Source organism: Megascapheus bottae, chromosome 7 (genome assembly GCF_031878675.1).
Source record: "Megascapheus bottae isolate mThoBot1 chromosome 7, mThoBot2.hap1, whole genome shotgun sequence".
NCBI lineage: Eukaryota > Metazoa > Chordata > Mammalia > Rodentia > Geomyidae > Megascapheus > Megascapheus bottae.
In genome coordinates, this window is record NC_143515.1 from 74469655 (window position 1) to 74491482 (window position 21828).

The 21828-nt window shown below is 40.3% G+C and overlaps 1 long non-coding RNA gene across 1 annotated transcript in view; it reads left to right on the top strand.

Moving 5' to 3' along the window:
- Window positions 1-20082, top strand: part of LOC150061075 (uncharacterized) — a 61403-nt gene extending 41321 nt beyond the window's left edge. Inside the window, exon 3 of the long non-coding RNA XR_016536189.1 lies at window positions 20001-20082. This is a non-coding gene — a long non-coding RNA (uncharacterized LOC150061075). The remainder of the gene's footprint in view (window positions 1-20000) is intronic.
- Window positions 20083-21828: the final 1746 nt, after the last annotated feature.

Here is a 21828-nt window from a genome sequence, read left to right on the forward strand (position 1 = left end):
TTCCTCAAAACCTTAACATACATAGCCGGGTATGGTGGCTCACGCCTGTGATCCTAGAAACTCAGGAGGCTGAGGACAGTGGTTCAAAGCCAGCCTGGGCACTAAAGACAATGAGACTCTTATCTCCAGTTAACCACCAGTGGCTCTGTGGCTCAAGGGTAAGGCATTAGCCTTGAGCTGAAGAGCTCAAGGACAATGTCCAGGCCTAAAGTTCAAGTCCCACAAATAAATAAGTTAAAAAAAAAACTAAACATAGAGCTACATTATCACTCAGCAATTCCACTTCTGAGAATTTGTCCAATAGAGCACAAATAAAGCTATCAGCAAAATGATGTTCATTACATTATTATTTATCATAAGCAAAATAGGGAATCAGTCCTGATGCCCTTCACTGGAAAAATGGATCAAGAAAATGTATATATACATAATGGACTTCTCATTCATCAGAAAGAAAGGTGTATTATTTCTAAGGAAATAGAAAGACCTGGAAAAAAATACAGTAAGGGAAGTAAGCCAGACCCAGAGGAAATAGATTTCATGGCTTTGCTCATTTGTGGTAGCTAGATTGTACCTATAAATCTAGAAGTAAACACGATAAATGGCAAGCAAGAGGTACAAATGAATTAACTGAAGTGTTATAGACTCCATGAAGAGCACAAATACTGTAATTATTTAAAAAGATTGTGCCCAACAAAATAAGTACCAAGTTATGGGTGCTTGCAAGAGGGTAAGGTAGGGTATGATCAATGAAAGAGAAGAAGAATGAAGGGGTGAGGAGAGAGAATGCAGGCAAGAATTCATTATATACACCAGAGAACTGAGAAATGGAAAGGATGGAGCAAAGGTAGGGGGTGAAGATACTGAAGGGATGACACAGATTAGGACTCATTGTACACATAAATTTGTTTCGTTCAATGGCACCAGGTTCAAACCATAATCTAAAATTAGGCTAAGTAAGGAAAGGGGTAGAGTAGGAGAGATGGGTGAGAATGTCTAAAGGGGTGGCAATGATCAAGATGCACTCTCGTAATAAACTGCTTTGATGATTGACAACTTCTTTGTACAACTACTTAACAATACTAAAAGTATATTTTTAAAAGTAAATAGTTTAAAAAGTGTAAACAACTCAAAGGTCCTAAGAGGTAAGTTTAAAATATGCTAAAGACTTATATGGATGAAAGTACAGAAACATAATGAGGGATAGAAAAGAAGGAAAAAATAAAGGGGTGTATATTGGAAGGATCAATATCATAAAGATAGCAAATTAAAGAAGTCATAACAATTTAACCAAAGTCTCAGTAAAGTTTTGCACAGAATTTCACTGATTCAAAAATTAAAGTGAACGCATAAAGCAAAGCAAAGCTAAGACAGGGCCGGGAGTTTAGCCTAGTGGTAGAGTGCTTGCTTAGCATGTACGAAGACCCACGTTCAATTCTTTGGTACCAAATACATAGAAAAAAGCCAGAAATGGTGCTGTGGCTCAAGTGGTAGAGCTCGAGCCTTGAGAAAGCCCAAGGACAAGGCCCAGGACTGGCAAAAAAATAAAAAAGCTAAGACATTCCTCAAGTATATCAAACATGGATGATCTTCCCTATGCTATCTAAAATTGAAAACAAAGCTTTATTATTTCAGATAATTTTGGCATTTTGTCTTAGGTTTTATCTTAGAAATGAACAAATAAATGAAGAGAGGACAGAGATCCTGATCCTCTCCTTACAGCTCAGAAGAGAAAGGGGCAAACTATAAAGATACACAAAAATATGAAATATAAAAAATATTCGAAATATAAAAATTTTTAATGAATTTGGAGCTGAATACCAGTGGCTCACACCTCTAATCTTATAGCTATCCAGGAGGCTGAGCTGTGAAGAGCAAGGTTCAAAGTCAGCCTGGGCAGAAAAGTTCCTGAGCTCTTATCTGCATTCGACCAGCAATAAACCCAGAAGTAGAACTGTGACTCATAGTGGTAGAGTGTCAAGACTGAGTGAAAAGCAAGTAAGGAATAGGGTCCTGGCCCTGATTTCAAAACTCAGTACCTACCTACACACATGCATGCATGTACAGAGAGAGGGTGAGGGGGAGAGGGAGGAGGAGGAGAAGAAGGTAAGAGAAAGAAAGAAGGGAGGGAAGGTGGGAGGGAGGAAGAAAAAAGTAAGAAATGAAAGAATTGGTTCTTTCTGATATGTCATATACAAAAAGCAATTGTATTTAGAATAAAGCATCATGATGAATGATGAAAATGGACCGTATAGAGAGGACACAGAAAAATTTCACTGTGAAACATCAGGATTGCACTTTGAATATGGCATAGGCTGCATTTACCCAACATCACACGAATGAAACCCACTTCCCTGAAGCATGAAACTCAACCTCATAGATCTGATAGGCAATATCTGTGAAACATATTAAAGTATATTAATATGATAACAAACAAAATTACATTATGATGAACATCTGAGTCCCCATGTTATTAGACTCCTGGAACCAGAGGTTAGTGTGTTCTCCCGCTCAAACCCTTCTGTAAATGGTACACTTACACATCACTGCAGCGGTGTTTTGTTTTATTTTTATTATTAATAATAATCTAGACTAATCTGAAACCACCATCAATTCTGTAGCGGATGAAATAAAGTTGGCAAAGTATCTGTTCTAGTTTTCATGGAACAAATTCTTGATCTTTGGAGTAACGGGCATAATGGGCAGGGTGTGGGCATCAACCACATGCCACGACTTCTACTCCACAGGACTACACTTCCTGCCCTCTGGGGTCAGCTAGAGAGAAGGTAACCATAAGTCCCATTTGCCCAGGACAGTCACAGCATATGCCCGGCTCCCAGCTTAATCATGTGAGCAATCCAAGCCATCCTGGCCACCACGTGTCACTTCTACCTTATATCCAGAAGGCTTGTTGATTCAAAAAACACCAAGACCTGATCCAAGATCTCATAAACAGCCTATTTCCTTTGGTTAAGATAACGTTTTACGTCTCTGCCACCTCCATGTTATCACATAAGGGCCTCTACTCTTCTTCTCACAGGATACGCGATGCACTGTGGCTTTGCCTCCCTCCTTATGACAACAGTGCATATCCAGAAAGAAGTGGATTCTTCTTATCCCTGGTCCTAAAATGGACTTCCAGTAGGTTTGGGTTTGTTTCTCCAGACCAGAAATGTATTTTCATCTCAGGATATTGAAAATGACAGCTTGTGTTTACCATGTTCAGCTATGAACATATCAATTTCTTCCAGGAAAGAGAAGGAAGCAGCCATAAGTCTAAGATCTATGGGGAAGGGTTCCACAAGATTGGAGAGAGTCCTTTCCCTCCATAATCTTTGCGTCCTCTTGTTTTGTAACTACCTTCCTTCTCATTGGAACATTCACAACAATTTCATTCCAAAATGAAAAGACTTCTGCACAAGACAATGGAGAGGTGATTAATATACACAAATTTCTCTCACTTTACTTTGACCCACTTAACCTAAGAAATATGATTGTTAATAACTTAATATCAGCAAAGCCACTAATTTTATGCATACAACTAAAAGCACCTGATATTTGTTTACAGTCATCTGAGACCCTTTTAACTGGTTTCTTATTTTCTGTTTTCACACTGATCAAGTAAGATACTGATGAGTTACCTTCTGAACATAAATCTAAATATAGTCAGGTGATTCAGTTTCTAGTCAAGTGCATCTGTAGATACCAGACAGGCACTTGCTTATTCACTGAATGGATACTTGCGCTTTTTCCCTTCTAAAAATTCTTTGTGAATACAATAATACAGTAAAATATGTATGTTGACACTTAAATAACAAGCTGTGCTCACTAACCGAGGGTAATGGGGACATTTATGGAAAGACAAATCTACGATATATATATGGGCAAAGCTTGTTGGTTTTGTTTTTGTTGGTAGTAGGGCTTAAACTGAGGGCTTGGGTGCTATCCCTGAGCTATATCACTGAAGACTAGCTCTCTATCACTTTGAGATATAACACTACTTCTGATTTTCTGGTGATTGATTGGAGATAAAACTGATCTGGCTTTGAACCATGATCCTCAAATTTCAGCCTCTTAAGGGCCAGTTTGGTTAGCAAGCAATACTAAAACAAACAAGCAAACAAAGCAGAATTAATTTTTAACCTTATGTTGAACATCACAACAAAATAAATCTTAACATTTTGAGACACATTATCCTAGAAAAATTCTATACTGTGACTTAGTACATCTCTGTTTTTCAAGTTAAAAATGTAATAACCTTTGGACTTTACTATATCAGAATCAAGAGCATATACTTAGAAAAAAATATCTGGGAGTTTATGAATTTCTTTAAGAGTTTTGATCTTCTTTGGTATTTATCTTTTTTAAAAATATTCTCTTCTGTCTTTCCATTGGACATTCTCTACCCATATTGATTTGCCAACAGCTTTGTGTATCATCTGGTTATACCTAATGTTACCTACTACCACAAATCCTATTTCTTAAAACTGTTTACTCTGAAGCCAGGCATGGTGGCTCACGCCTCTATCCCTAGCTACTTATAAGGCTGAGATTTGAGGATCAAAGTTCAAAGCCAACCCAAGCACTAAAGAACCTGAGACTCTTATCTCCAATTAACCTTTAGAGAAAGGGAAGTGTGGAGGTGGCTCAAGGGTAAGACGGTAGCCTTGAGCTGAAGAGCTTAGGGACAATGCCCAGGCCCAGGGGTAAGGCGGTAGCCTTGAGCTGAAGAATTAAGGGACAGCGCCCAGGCCCAGAGTTCAAGCCCCAGGATCCACAAAAAAATGTTTACTCTGGGGTCCGGGAGTTTGGCCTAGCGGTTAAAGTGCTTGCCTAGCATGCACAAGGACCCGGGTTCGATTCCTCGGTATCCCACATACACAACCAAGCCGGAAGTGGCAGAGACGAGACTGCAACAAGCGACAGAGAGCGAAAGCAAGCAAGCGGAGCCCAACCCGAGTGGTGGCCGGAGCGAGCGGGGCCAGAAAGAGAGAAGGGGGCCAAAAAAAAAAAAAAATGTTTACTCTGAGTTCTGGTCCATTTCACATCAGTACACTGCCCTCAAGAATCCCTCACCTTTTCTCAACATTGTTGGTATGGCCAGTTAGTTACCTTGAAGGTCTTTCCTCTTTCTGACATTCTGTAACTTACTCATAACCTTACCTTTGAAAATAGGTAAGACTGGAGGTGTGTCAATGAAGGTAATACAGCCAGAGACACATATTAATGTGACTTTTGTGTAATGTCTTTTGTGTCTAGTGGTTTCTCATTTGAGGATATCCAGGGATAATCATCAATGTCAAACATTTTTTGTAGTCAAAATGGCAAACTTGTGCTTAGTAGTACAGATCTTCAGATTGGCTGGAGTCCTCTCTTTGAGAATAGTATTTCTAGAGAAGGATCTATAAGAAGAGCCTGGAGTGTCTCTCCTGCTCTCACCTCAGCTGCTCTTACCTAGTAATTGCCCAATGCATGCCAATCACTGTGCTAGACATTTAACAGAGGCTTCCGGTTCAACAACAGCCATATAGGATGACATTTATTTTCCCTGTTTCACAAATGCAAAACTTGAGGCTGGGAGAGAGAAAGTGATTTTCCAAGTATACACAACAAGTAATAGAAGAGCTGAAATTTGAATTGCAATCTCGCTGGTTCCTGCTCTTTTCACTCCAAATTGTTGCTATGAGCTCCACCTTACCCACTACCATAGCCAATGAGAATAAGACCTGACGGTATGCAGCTATCCAACCCCACCAGCTGGTAGGTACCAGAATGAGCCTGTGGCCCACAGCCCATTCTCCGATTGCCAGGGACGAGCCTACAGATGCTTCCATATTTCATCTTCACACTGTGTTCCAAAGTCTGTCTTCCAACTATAAGAAATGCCTAAATTAAATTATAGAATTATTCTTACATTGATCTAGCTCCAGTTCCATTTCTTAAAGATGTGAATTAATTCAATTTGGATGGTTTAAGAAAACAATATATAGTATAGTAGAAAGAACATAGAATTTGGATGCATGTCCTGGTCTTCACCATTTACAAACTGGAGATCAAGCAAGTCACACCACTCCCCAAAAGCTTTAGTTCTCCCAAATGTGAGGTATGAGTAATGGTGTATGTAACTCAGATTATGTTTTAAAGATTAAAAAAATAGAATGCGTGTAAACTACTCAATCAATGATTGATAGATGACTCATTATTGCAAATGCCCATTTCAGAACCAATTTCCATCAGTCAATCATGCTGAATCACCTTGTTGTGTGCAAGTTGGAGAAGAGAGTAACAGGCTCAAGTCATCTGACACATTTTCCCCTATGGGAAAAGAGACACAAAAGAGAAGAGTGCAAAGGAGGGGAAATTGGCTTGTGACCTCACTCCATACAATTCATATCCATCCTTTGGTCTCACACATCAACAACAACAACAATAAATGTGTGTATATATATGTATATATTTAATTTTGGAAGAAAATATAAGTATAAACATATATGATTTTAGCATAATTAAGAATGTTTCAAACAAGATAAAGTAAGATGAATGAGTCTGACAGCATTAAAATAAAAAGAAAATTCTGCTCCTAAAAATCCTCCTTATAAAAAGATTCTGCAAAACCAACCAATTTAACCAATTTAATGACATAGCAGAAAAAGAAGAAATATATAAAAAGAATCTCTAAATATCAACAGGAGAAAATATAAGTCAATATTTCAAAAACTAAGCAGATATGAGCAGCGAAAAGTATATGATCAGGAAAAAAGATGATGTTACATTCCAATCATTTTTAATCAGAGGGAATAAAGCATACTGATAAATCACTTTCTGCCTATCTGACAAGGCTTTGAAGTCATACAATAAAAGAAATGATAGAGAGAGCATGAAATAACAAGTTTTCTCTCATAAATGCTGATAGAAAATAGTTTAGGGCTATCTTAAGTTTAGTTTGAGCCAGGTACCAGTGGCTCATTCCTGTATTCCTATTTGTGAGGCTAAGATGAGAAGAATCACAATTTGAGGACAGCCAGGACAACACACACACACGCGCGCACACACACATACACACACATACATACACACACACACACACACACACACACACACACACACACACAAAACATAAGACTATCTCTACAGAGAGAAGCTAGATGAGGTGGAAGATGTCTGTGACTCCAGAAGCTACAAGAAATGAAAGTAGGCAAATCACAGCTCAAGTGTATACTCAGGGAAAAATCAAAAATCTTTCAAAAATGCAAAAACCAGGATTGGAAGCAGGATAAAGTAGTAAAATCCTATCCAACAGCCTCCTTCAGCCTCAAAAGGATAATAGTTTAGCTTGTTCAGAATTTTCTTGTGCTAAGGCACAAGTTTTAGACATATATACAGAAGGCATGTACCAAGACATTTATAGAAGCATTAGAGACAGACCGACAGATTAATGACAGATGAGAGCCTCCAGTGCCCAGGTTGTGTGATGTTCTTTTTTTTTAATGGAAACAAGTCTTTATTAAGTAACTTTTAATATCAGAAAAATAAAACTCTTTACAGCAAATATATTATATCAGTGCTTTGGCAATCTTAAGTTAAAGACCCTTTATCATAAAATATATGGTTTTAAACTTTACTCAAATTGAATTTATAATCCCTATGACTTCCCTACATATACATAACAAAAGAGTGTAGTAAAATTAGCAAATACTAAACTATATTGATAATTTATCATTCTTAGTTTGTGGTTTTTAGAAACAGTACACTCACCTAATATATGTCGATTTCTTGGCTTATTAGTTGCAGTGTACAATGCAACAAAATACAAAATACATGCTTGGTGAACATTCGTTCATATCTACAAGACGGCAGCTAGAGATTAGGTTTCAATACTGACATATTTACCTACCCTACAAGCAATTAGCATTACATCATAATATGCCATCAAGGCAACTTTTTTTATACTGAAAAAAATCAAAATAAAAACAGTTATTTGTAAACTTTTATGTGAAATGTAACTCTTCAACTGGAAATAAAAAATAAAATTTGTCTATTTACTATTGAATACACATAGGATTTCAATTTTCATTATACTGAGAAAAAAAAGCTCTTTTGTGTAGGGAAAATAATGCTTCAAAAAATAATTAGTAGAAAAACCCACTAATACAATGTTTTGTCCTTTCAAAGCCAGCATAGATTTGGGAGCATACTGCAGATGAAACCACAGACTTCCACAGATGAAATGTATAAGTGTTTTTAAAGAAATCTTTCCTTGTGATTGGAAATAGTTTTGAAATGAAGTAAACTGATTGGAGGTTGTCACAGCTGCTTTCATAAATTATGCCAAGGGCCCTGTTACCTCCCCCCACCCCATCACAAAAAATAAACATATTTATAATGTGCAAGACAAATATGGATTGAACATACATGTTCTTTTTGTGGTATTATCATTACCAATCTTATGTAAATCCTTTAACATTTCATTTTGGGTCTTTGCTAAAAAAACAATGAAAACTCCTTTAGAACGCAAATATTAGAGTGGAAAAGGCAAAAGACATAACTTCAATAGTCTTTCATTCATTTATCCAATTGCCAACATTTTCCAGAATGCTTATTTGATGCCAGAACTGTTCTTTACTGGAGATGGGGACAATGTAAGGTAGTGTCTTTTTTGTTTTGTCAGTTGTGGGGCTTGAACTCTGGGCCTGGGAGCTGTCCCTGAACTTTTCAGCCCAAGGCTAGTACTCTACCACTTTAGCCGTTGCACCACTTCTGATTTTCTGGTGGTTACTTGGAGATAAGACTCTCCCTGACTTTAGTGCCCAAGCTGGCTTTGAACTGTGATCCTTGGACCTCAGCCTCCTGAGTGACCTGAGTTATAGGCATGAGCCACCAGCACCCGGCTTATAGTATGTCTTCTCACTAGGATCATAGCCTAAGATTTAGGGAGATGAATATATTCAGGCAGTGACAACAACCTGGCAGCTACTATAATCAAGATAAAGTCAGGTGTGAGGCAGTCCTGGGAAAGAATTGCCTATGTTTAACTTGCAGATCAAAAGAATCTTCCAGAAGGTAATGATCATGGTGGACTTGAGTCATAAGAAAATGAATGAAATTTTACAAGACTTTTAAAGCATAATGGGTTCACTTCCTCCAGTGTATTCTTTCATCTGGTGACCATAACTACATGTAGAAAAAGATAGCACTTTTCAGAGATAAAACAGACTCTAGGGATCATCAGGTACCAGTGGTAATCAACTACAGGAAGTGCAGCCCCATGGGGGACATTTTTAGTTGTCCAATAACTGTACTGAGGCTACAAGCTTTTTTGCCGTAGGGACCTCAAGATGTTTGACATGCTGTAATACACAGGAAGAATTGCATGGGCAAACTAGCAGATATGTTTACTTTGAGAAGGACTGAAGACAACCCAGTATTTACAGATAGATAGGAGATGAGAAAAGGAGAAAGAAATATGCTGGAGCCATTTATACAGTGACACATGCCCTATCATTATCTGGTCCTTCCTGGTGAATGTTTCCTGAAGGCTCAGTTTCTCCTTCTTGGAAAGTATGGACCATTCACCCAAGGTCTTTGATCATTTTCAAACCATACTGACACAATTTGAATTAGAACTTAGAAAAGTGTCTTAGGATTTTTTTCAGTTAGGTGTTCTGATACTTTTTCTTCTTCAAAATACCTTTCTTTCCTTCCATCAATATCCATTCCTCTTCAAGGTCTATGCCAGTGTTGATATCTGCCGCTAAAATACTTCATTTTTTAAAAATATTTGCCTTACTGAAATACACACATTAAATGATTCATAAAATCAAGAAGGACCATTTTAAAATTGTTTTTTTAACAGGCTGTATTACATAAACAGTCTTAAAACTGATAACTCAAATACTTCATATAGAATTGAGTCATCTGGCTTACAGTAAATGATAACCATAACTCAGGTGGTTCATGCCTGTAATCCTAGCTACTCAGGAGGCTGAGCTCTGAGGATCTGGTTCAAAGCTAGCCTGGGCACAAAATTCCATGAGATACCTATTTCCAGTTAGTCACCAGAAAATCAGAAGTGATGCTGTTGCTTAATGGGTAGAGTGCTAGCCTTAAGAAGAGCTCAAGGTCAGTGCCCAGGCCCAGAGGTCAAGCTCCATGACTGACAAAAAAAAAGGAGGAAATTGGACCTAAAGCAATACAAAAAGTTTACTACACAATACTTTTCCACAAAGTAATATTGTAGAAAAAAATAACTGTAATTCTGAATTATAAAAACTCAATCTAAATGGAAGACTTGCCATGCTCAATATAGTATTTTATTTTAGAGCAAAGATAAATGAATGGAGTCATTATTTAAGATTTTGGCTATGAAAGGAGAGGCCTGTAAAATCATGACAACACACTAAAATATTTATGTATGTCCCTAGCTTTTTTAAGTGGCCAATGCTGGTAAGATATGTAGAACCATCAAGGTTAGAATCTAGGCACCAGCTAATCCAGTGGGTTCTTGCACTTTTTGATTATTAGGACTCAATTATTCAGTGATTGAAGCAGGACTATATTTGAAGGGGGAAGAGCAGAAACTCTGATGTCAAATTGCCTAATTACATGTTATAACTTTGCTTGTGCAAATATATACGTATACATTTAATAAAATAAAAAGATCTTATTTGGTACCATTGAAACCATGAAATAGAATATATAAAGTCATGAAGCTGAAAGGGAGTTGATAACTACTCTGGCTTTAAAAATGGGGTTACATTTATCTCCAAAAAGAAAAACCTTCTTCAAAACCCTAGTTTTGTAGAAGTGTAAGAGACTCAACTTCTTTTCAAGTAAGAAACTTTAGTTTTCAGAACTGAAAATGACTATAGAGATTCTTTTCCATATGAACTCCTATATGAATAGGAAAACAGACATCCTGTAAGACAAATCCTTTTACAAACTCAGATAAGGAGATAGTGGGGAAGCAAGAACTGAAAGTCAAATTGATCTTGTAGAGTTATAGAAGCAGCTTTGCATCAGGCCTATATGAAACAAAGTAATAGCAATACCATCCCTGTTCCCAGCTCTTTTCAGTGTTCTGACTCCTACTTCAAGACTGTGTCAGTATTTCAAGTTTCTCAAATATCTACATTGATGATAAAGTCTGTATATAAATTGATTTGCTAAATTCATTTTTTGCTGATACGTACAAGTTGAATTCTTTATGTATTATACTAAGTAAAAGCAATGGGTTCTCTGAGCAAGCAACGACTCACTGAATCCATAATATAGTTCATTAGACATACTTCCATGCCCTACACAGAGATTGTCAGTGTCTTCTTTGTGTGCACATTTACTGCACAGGTCAACTAGGGGGAAATGGAACATAGACAGCAAGAACCGACAGCTAGAAAAATGTCTGTAAACTGAAAGAGAAAACCTAAAAAAGTAGAAATGAATACAAAAAAAAAACTTCCAGTGCAACCATTGAAAAGTAGATTTACTCACATAGTGATAGATGATATCAAGATAAGGGGAAAAGGGGGCCTCAGTTATCTGGATTAGAACTGTCTGCAGCACAGGTACCATGCAGGACAGTTCATCAACATTTTTCTGATCACACCTGGGGATGTGTGCTCTGCCCAGTGAGCACTAAAACTATTAATTTTTTAAAAATTAAGTATATAGAGGAGACAAATATCCCAGAATCAACAAGCAGATTAAAGATGTTAGATTCAAAAGAGGGAAGATGTAAATGTGCACAGTCTTTAGAGATATCATAATGAAAATAAGCAGTGTCAAGGGGAAAATTCTAAAACTTCCAGAGGAAAAATAAAATCCATACACAAGGGTATAATTGTTAGATGAGCTGCAAGAGCTCAAAAAGCTATTTTGGAGAGTAAAGAGTTAGAAAAAGATACGAACATTAAAAAAAAAAGAAGAGCTAACTTAAATTCTCTTCATAAGAAACTCACTGCCTCAGGGAGAAATAAGACATAATCCCCATCACTTTAATAACTGAATAGAATATGATATGTAGTTTAAAAGAAAATCAAATTGCAATGGGAATACAATGAGTGGGGAAGCCCATTGTGGGGGAGTTTAGGGACTCCGTGGAAAAGCCATTTAATGGTTATTTCCAGCCATACAGTCTCCAAAACATTTACTATTCCCCAAATATTTACTCAACACTTCATCCATATGAGATCCTGAGCTCATTGCTTGAACAACAGCCTTAAGAAAAACACTGCCCCTTCAGGAGTTGCCAGAAATAAGTACTTTTTCTTCACAAAGGCTTCCAAAATGGCACCAATGTGAACAAATTGAAACTTTTATGACTTCTTGGTGGGGATTCAAAATGATTCAGGCCCCTGATTTCAAACCCAAGTATTGCCAAAGAAAAAGGAAGTCTGGGTTAGAAGGTACAAAGTGGTTTCCCACATGATGCCACTGGGAGGAGTAGGCTCTACCAGGTGCCTTTCCATTTCAATTGCCCTTGCCTCATCTTTAGCTCAGGAATGTTGTCCAAGTCTCCCATCCTTCTGACACTGATTCAAAGGAGAGGCCTTGGGAAAACTGACGTATATTTGCCAAATGGCCACCAGGAAGGCAGGCCAGAAGGTGTTTTCCTGATGACCCTATGATAATTGGCAACAATATCTTTCTCCTTTTATACTTTCCAAGAACTCTAATGGACCATCAAGTATCCAATCAGGACCAGTGGAAGGTCCTTAAGTGAGTTATCTTTCATCTTTCTCCATTCTTAAGTCCTGCTTGTTTCAGTTCAACTGAAATTGCATCCTTCCCTGTGGTTTGAAAAAAAAAAAAAGAAAGAAAGAAAGAAAAAGTCCACAGTGGTTTTGTCTCCTGGTTTCAATTTAGAGTCCTCTCTTCTCTAATCACCAGATGTCAGTATGTTTTCTAATAATTCCTATTTTGCCAGTTTCTGGGTTAACATACTTCCTCTGCCCCTGGGTCTGAAGCTCTGCCCTGGCAGTGGTGGCTGAGACACTTTGGTTTTCAGTTTTAATTAGGAACCATCTCTCTAAGCCACAAATAAAGTCAAAATAACAATTAGCTTCATGTAAATATTGAGCTACAGCATTTCCTCCTGTTCTGGAGAAGGCCTGAGCTTGCCCTGGTGAAATGTCTGGGCGTGCGATAGACTGGGTTTCTTGTGGATGTCTGTATTGCTTATCCTTGAAGAGGCACCAGGTAAATCTTGTATGGATAGGCCAGGTCACTTGGGGAGCTTTTCTCCTTGTACCACTTGCTATGGCTTTGATTGTTCTCTTAGCTCAGACCTATGCCCATTTGCCTGAAACACATGCTATTAGAGCCTGTGCTTACAGTCTAGAACAGTTTGTGTCAATCCTATGAAGGAAGTTGGCTGTGGAGTCTATCTCTGCCCTAAAAATAACAACAAAAAAAAACAATAAAAAAACCAACAGGACCTAATATTTGTTTGTTTGTTATTAAAAACGTAAATTGATGGCTTTTCTTCAGCAGGGAATTGCCTTTGGGCCTTTGGAAGCAATTATCTGGACTTTCTAGATTAATTTGATTAGTTCCCCAAAGGCTTCTACTCAGAGAAATCTGTTTAACTCCTGAGTGATAGGCATTAATGCCTGACTCTGAAGTCAGCATGGGCCTAGCTCTGTGCTGCCACAGCTCATCCACCCATGACAGGGCCTCGTTGGCGATCATAGCTGAGACAGAGCTACTGTTAGAGCTCCTAGCCCACTCCATGCTCCTGAATACAAATAGGACAAAATAGTCTTGATTCTTGCTAGTACTCATGAACATTTCGACAAGAATCGCTTTATTTTACAAGATTTTATTGCTATAGACAAAAATACAAACAAATACAGTTACAAGAAATACAGTTATCAACTAGGCACCAGTGGCTCAAAACCAGCCCAGAAAAGTCTAGCAGGAAAAAAAAAAAAGAAAATTTGAAACCAGCAGAAAAGTCCATAAAACACTTATCTCCAATTAACCACCAAAAAGACAGAAGTAGAGCTGTGGCCCAAGTGGTAGAGCACTAGCCTTGAGTGAAAAAAGCTAGAGAATAATAATGTTCAGGCTCCATTACCATCATAAAAAAATGAAAAGAGAAGACAGAAAAAAGGGGAAAGAAAAAGGAAGGGGAAGGAAAAAGAAAGGGAGGTAGAGGGGAGGAAAACAAGAGAGTAGCAGATACTGAGATGTTTCCAAATAAGATGTTTATTGGACATTAATGCTGTCAAGGGGAAAAGGGCACAGAGTGGGCAGAGGAGAAGGTGAACTATACTGCATGAAAGCCAACTATTTAGCAGATAATTTCCCAGGAATTGTTCTCCAGGGTGTCACATACTGGGATGAAATATCTGGGTCTCCATGCCTACCTGCCTTGCACAAGTACCTGGTAAATATATGGTGCCCCAGAAGGCTTTGGCATTTCACATTGCAGATCTCTGCAGCTACAGCAGTCTCTGAAATAGCTAGAGGTGATCCACTGACCTCACTGCTAATTGTTGAGGCAGCCAGACCTTCTTTGACAGATTAGGTGGTACATTTATCTCCATATCTACCTCTGTTAGAGATGGGAGAGAAGCTTATAGAACTGTAGTGGTCAATGTTTCTGACCTATATAACTCTTTATTTTTTCTATTTCTCTGTGTATGTGTACATGAATGCCTATACTAGAGCATTGAACTCAGAGCCTGGCCTCTGTCCCTTAGATTTTTCTGCTCAAGACATCTGGTGCCCTACTACTTGAGCCACAGCCACACTTCTGGGCTTTCTGGTAGTTCACTGGAGATAAGGGACTCGCAAACTTTTCTACTCATGTGTTTTGAGTTATAATCCTAAAATCTCAGACTATTGAGTAACCAGGATTAAGGGTGTGACCCACTGGTGTCCAGCTCTTCTTAATCCCACCAATGCCTCTAATGGATATTAGAGATAAGATGTAGAAAATCTTCTCTGGAATGGATATTAGAAAGAGAATGTACAAAATCTTCTCTCACCGGGCACCGGTGTCTCATGCCTGTAATCCTAACTACTTCCAGAGGCTGAGATCTGGGGATAGTTGTTCAAAGCTAGCCAGGGCACAAAAGTCTGTGAGACTCTTATTTCCAATCAACCACCAGGAAACCAGAAGCAGCACTGTAGCTCAAGTGGCAGAGTGACAGCCTCGAGCTGAATAGCTCAGGGACAGCACCCAAGCCCAGAGTTCAAGCCCCATGACTGGAAAAAAAAAATTCTCTCTCCCTCAGAGTAGGTGTTCAAGGTCTGATGGGGGAGATGGCCAGAAATGTGCCTTTCCTTGACCTCCCGATCTTATTTCTCTGTTACAGTAACCTGCAGTGCTGCTCAGTCCCCTGGGCCCTTGGCCATTCCCAGAACAAAGAACCTGGAGTGTTTCCTCTGAACCCAATCCTGGATGCACAGCTTAGATCAGCTTCAATCTCTTTGCACATAACAGCCAATATGGTAGCGAGAGTATAAAGAGGCGAACTTCTCTGCTTTCATTCGATCTGATTCTTGTAAAACGCAGTTGGAAATGAGCACATTTTAAATATCTAGGAGTAGGCATTGTGTGATATGAAACGGATGACATTTGCTTTCCTTAGATTTCTGCAAAAGTGTTTATTTTTACAAAGAAAGCCAGTCAAACTGCAAATTAGCATGCACACAGCTCTTCCTGTTCCCTCCTCCCATCTGGCTTACATGCAGAAATTACACTTCTTCTCAGCTTGCCCAAACTGTTAGCACACAATTCAGCTCCCATTTGCTCAGTGTCAGTTTAATATTGCATTAATTAGACAATTAGAGAAGGGCCAAGGAAGATTCTAGCTAATATACCTAAAGTGGGAGTCAAGTTGATTAGAAATGGCTCTTTTCTTTTCTTTTCTTTTTAAAAGTTTGTTTAGTTTTGTGTTAACATTGAAACTTCAGTTGATTAAAGTCTTGGAAACCTACTAACAATTGACCTAATTAAATTAAACATTTCCAAGATATCAGAACTTCTAGAAAAAGAACTGAACTTCCCCACAGCCACCGTATTGGATACATGAATAGTTCATTGCTTTTGTTATGGCATGCAAACCACCAAATGATAAATGAAGAATTTGGTCTGATGGATGAAGCAGTAGCTCACCCCTTACATGACCACAAGCTTGAGTTGGGTCCCTCCCCAAGACAGACAGCAAAGTCTAGTGCTCAGGACTCTAGATTCCAGCACTAGCCTTCTCTGACTGTGAGATCTGAGGATGATCTTCCTCCCCTTTCAGCCTCAGTTTTCTCCTCTGAGAAAGGTGAGCATGCCAACTCGTCAGGATTATCACCAGGATCTAACATGGAGTTGAGTTACAGTTACACCAAATCGGCAGAGGAGGCTGCACAATCGGAAACCCACATGGAACTTTACAAAAACAGGCTTAAGCAAAAGGGCTTTGTCTCTCTGTTTTTATTCAAATCCTTGGCAACCTGGGGACTATTATATTTAGTAATGATAATTAAACTATTCCATGTGTGCTGGTGCTCATATCATAATATCATGAGACATTCACTCTGGAACAGATCTTAAGGCTAATCTGTTCTAATAGCTTCGTTTTAGAAATACTCAAGGGGTTTAGGAGACTTAGAAATACATGTGTGGAATGTAAGGACACAAGCCCAGAGCCTGGCTCCCCACCAGCTTTCAGGACCCCTAGGTCAGACGTTTCTCCAACCTGTCTCTTCCCAGCAAGCTCCTCTAACAGAAGCTTGTCCTGGAAATCGCTTCCTGGCGATGGCATAAAAAGGTGGGAGGGTATATGATAGATAGAAGAGTCTCTTGGGCTGGTCCAGTGCATGCTCCCTAGTCAGACTACTGCTGCTTGTCTCAGTTTCTCTCCTGGTGGACTCTGGTCCTTCTTTGGCTTGTTACCAAGCACTTAGCCTAGCAAGATCTTAAAGAGAACCCAGGTCAGCTCTTAAACTCTGAGTTTTCCAACCACCTTCTCTCTCTACCAGTCCATCACCTGCCCAGCCCGAGAATGGGGTCAGACACATGACTTACTACAAAAGTCCCAGAGCTAGGATGTAGACCCAGCCTGGTGACACGGAGCAGGAAGTGTGTCTGAAATGGAAACAATGGTTCAGCTAGACTGAGATAGACCTGACCCAGATGGGGAGCACAATCCTACATTCCCACGTCTAATTTATATGCTTAAAAAGAAAACCACAGCATCTCCATTTTCTGTCTTCAGATGCTGGTGATATAAAATCATGGTAGGTGAGGTACACCATTCTAGTTTAAAGAGCAGAGATGTAATCGAGTGGTTGGGAAAGGAAGAAGTGAATCACAATGGCCGTTGTAGAGAGCTTCATAAGACCCCTGAACGGAGTCATTTGGCTGCTCTCTGCACCAACCACATGAGGCCAGCTAGGAAATTTATTGTCCATCAAAGCCAAGGGCAGCCGCAATGAGCCCATCCTTGGCCAGGCAGCCCCTTCTGGTGTATCTGCATCCCTTCCGGAACAAAGCTTCTGGGGTGCAATAGGCTGCTCTGGGAATGGATCCTGGGAGGCCCTCGTGGTCAATGCCTCGCAGATGTTTGGTGATGCTCACCAATCCCAGACTCACTCTGTATCTGGAATGATGGAGCCATCTTTTCTTTTAGCCCCAAGTCCTTGCACTTTGCTGTGATGTCATTAGTGCCTAGCCATCCACACAGGCTCTGTGTCTGAGGACAGCCCCCCTGAACCCTCTGTCCTCCCTCCAAGCTCATCTCTGACTTCCACTCACGTCGATTTCCCTCTGTCTTTATGTCTCTCTCCCATTAGGGGTCACCCCACCAGCATAGAAACCTCTTCTGTCCTTCAGGTGCCAATGCATCACCCACTGGCATGCCTTCATGGAACCTGCTATCCACAAGTCCAGGGCTTTCTCTGCAAATTCCATTTCTCAAATCACAGCTGCTCACATCAGGGCCTTCTTTACCTGAAGAGAGTCAAGCAGATAGATGCAGGATTCCCCCTGTCCTGGAAATTAAAAGCCTCTTACACCCCATTCCCTGAAGGACAAGGGCGAACCACTTTCCCTTTCTGGGTTTCAAGGGCATAGTCTATAAAATGAAGGGGCAAGTCTAAAGGGTTACATTGAGGGAGGGGGCAACATTCCTGGGAAATGACACAATCCCAAACAAGGAGATCAAAAGGGCTCCAGGGGGGTAGGCCCCAACCAGGAGCTTGCAAGCCTGTGTCTGGGGCCGGTAATTAGCTCCTGCCACCACCTTCTTCTCCCCATGGGTGAGCTATGGGCTCAGAGATGAATCCCCCTCCCTCACACACACCCCCAAAGACCTGAGGGAAGTGGGTGGAGGAGGGAAGGGAGCAACCTCCTCCCCCCCACGGGAACTAGGGCATCTGCCTGGAACTTTCTGTTAGACAGATGCAAAGTTTAAACATTTTAACAAAAAGCAGTCCACTCAGAGCTTGCTCAGCTCCAGTGTGAGAACTATTCTGTATGGATAACTCTTAAAGTATTTGAGGAGAGACTAAAAGGCTGACAGGCTAACACTTCACTTCCTTCCAATTAGGGGCCTTTAACATCAAAGACCCAGGCCCCACTCCGGGGACCCGGCTTACTTGAATGAATTAGTGGAGAGAATGAGTCCAGGGGTTGCTGCTTCTCTCCTTTGCTGGAGACTGGGGCTCTAGGGGCTTTAATAAGATGTTTGAGGTCACAAGGGTCAGGTCTCTGACTGGGAGCACCGGGAAACTGCCAGAGTGTTTCAATATGTGTGGTGTTTGTCATGCAATCAGGCCCGCCAAAGCCTCCCCTTGTGGGGCCCACCTTTTAGGGTCCCTTCTGGTGACAGAGCACAGAGGCCTCCCAAGGCCTCCTAGGTCCTACTCCAGTGAGGCCTGGGTGCTGTGGGAGCAAGGTTCATCTGGCAGTCCAGCCTGTAAGCTGGCTAGAACCCCAAAGCCTATTAGGTACAGTATTGGGACTGATTTGTAAGGTTCATGTGCAGGCATAGCAGCTTCCAGAAGTGGAGCACAATTCTAGGCTACCAGGCTGGCTCTTAGCTTCAATGAAGAAGCAAAGGCAGTCCTGTGAACACTTGGCAGAAGGAGAAAACAGCATGTTTCTTTGATTTTACTTACGCTTCTTCCTTCCTTCTTTCCTTCCTTCCTTCCCTCCTTCCCTGTGTGTGTGTGTGTGTGTGTGTGTGTGTGTGTGTGTGTGTGTGTGTGTGTGTGTGTACTAGCAGTGGGGCTTGAACTCAGAGCCTGGGATCTGTCCTTGAGCTTTTTTGCTCAAGGATAATGCTCTACCACTTGAATCACAGCTCCACTTATGGGTTCATCGTTCACCTCCTACCCCTTTGTCGTGGCAGGGTAAGAAGATCCCCAAAAAGAAATTTAGACGAATCTGGGCAAATTGAGCAAGTGCATAGTAGAAATAGGAAATATAGCCACAGAGGAGGACTCTGAAATGGACAGTGGTATCATCTGTCTGCATCTTTGAGGAAGGGAGGCAAGAGGGCTACTGACCTACCATATCCTATGATCCAGTGTGACCATGAACAAATCACTTTCCATTCTTAGAACAAAGCAAAGAAGAAGGTATTTTCCCCACACTGGTCAGATGTGAAAACTGAACTCAAAAATTTCAGTGACTTGTCTCAATAACAGTGAATAGGAGAACTCCTCAGACCCTAAATTTTCAAACACAGAATCTAGATTTGTGAAGTGGTTCATGATCTCACTAAAACCCCACAAGCAATGCGAATATAAAATAGAGAGGGAGACTTCAGAGTGAGCTGAACAGCGCTGGCAAGCCAGACGTTCCTAGGAAAGTGATTTATTTTTTTAGGTCCAAGACCAGGACTTGAACTTGGTAGCTGGCACTTTCACTCATTGGCTAGTGCTCTACCAACTGAACCATGCCTCCAAACTCTTGAAGGTTTATTTTCTTTTTCTTTTTCTCTTACTTTGAGACTGTGCTACACTGCTTTGCATAAACTCTATAAAATTCTCTTCCCAAGCCATAGACGACCCAGTTCCAAGAAAGAAAACAGCAGTACCAAGACACAAGCCCAGTGGCTACCTTCAGAAATATTAAAGAGCATCACAAAATCACAGAACTTTTGTCACTGAATGTCAAACAACATAAGAAACTTTGATGATGGACTGATGTTCATACAACATCCAATTTGACAGAAACTTGTACAGAAGGTCTTCATTTTCACAACGACTATCCAGGTGAGCAAACTGAGCAAACAAAAGTTTAAATAATCTAACCAACTTCATACACTTTTTCTAAGATGTGAGTTTCTCTGACTCCTAATTATGGACTCTTTTTTGCTCATGTATTTTACTTTTGAAACTACAACTTTTACTTTTTGCTTTTGGTGTGTGGAGGGACTTACATTGTTAGTTTGGTGTTGTTTGTTTGTTTGTTTGTTGTTTTGGGGTACTGAAGATGAGAGCCAGAGGTTGACATGTGCTAGGCATGTGTTTTACCACTGATATTTTGTTGTTGTTGCTGATCGTGAGGCTTAAACTCAGGATCTGGGCACTATCCCTGATTCTCATTGTGCTCAAGGCTAGCACTCTACCACTTGAGCCACAGCGCCACTTTCAGCTTTTTTCTGAATAGTTTATTCGAGATAAGAGTCTCACAGATTTTTCTGCCCAGGCTGGTTTTGAACCACGATGTTCAGATCTCAGCCTCCCAAGTAGCCAGGATTACATGCGTGAGCCACTGGCACCCAGCCCACAGACACTTTTGAACCTAGACGTGATGGGTTGTTGGGAATCACACTGCACATGCTGGGCCCCATTACCTCCCAGCTTCAGCATCGTATCAAGAGGGGACAGTGTTCATCACCAGTTCCTCTGCCTCCTGGAGAAGAAGCCAAGTCAGACACGAGCCTACTCAGCCATATCTACTTCCTATCAGGACTCTAAATAAAAAGGTCCTAAGGATGCTTCCAGGAACCCTGTTAAAATTCACCATTAATTAATTGGATCATTATTTTGAAGGCCCCATCAATATTTCCCTGGGGGCACAGTCAGCTTTAACCCATGACATTTACATACAAATTGCAATGCATCCTCCTCTACCTTTGTCATTTGCTCTAAGAAGGACCAATGGGATCATTTTTCTCCTTCTCTTTTAGTGCCAGCAACCAGACCGAACTCTAATCAGTGTATAGGAAACCAGAGCTGCTGTGCCCAAAGGGAGGCAGGGACTCAGACCTGGTATAACCTAGCATTCCACCCCTGAGAGAGCTCAAGGTCTAATTGAAGAGGTAATGACTGGAACAAAGGCAAAAGGCAAAAAAAAAGAAATGTTCTGCTGTGTTGAATGGATACCTCTTACTCATTTCAAGGTTTCATGACATCACAACTACTTCAATAAACACAGCTTCCAGTCTTGGGGCAGCCATTTCATTGGAACAACTGGACAGCTGAAGATATGTGGGTCCCATTCATTTGATCAGAAGCTGTCATAGTATCACCTAACTTCTAGCAACATGGGCCTAGCAGAGATGAAAATTTAGTAGATGAGAATAGTGTGAGGTTAGTAGAGGAAGATGCAGCTCGTATATTAGTTACATGTTCTACATGAGCCTTAGCAACTACCAGGGTTGTTCCCCTTTAGTAGTTGACCACATGGAAGGATCTTGGAGACTTCCAATCTGCATGGAATTCCTTGGAGGCATTAGAGTTTGAAGTAGGTTCTGAAGGTGAAACAGGATTCTCCAGAAAGAAGTAGGAAGGACAAGGAGAGAGTGTCTTAAGATAAGTCAAAAGTTATAGGCCTGTGGGGGAAGTGTGACCTAGTAAAGCAAGGAGTATGTCTGGGGA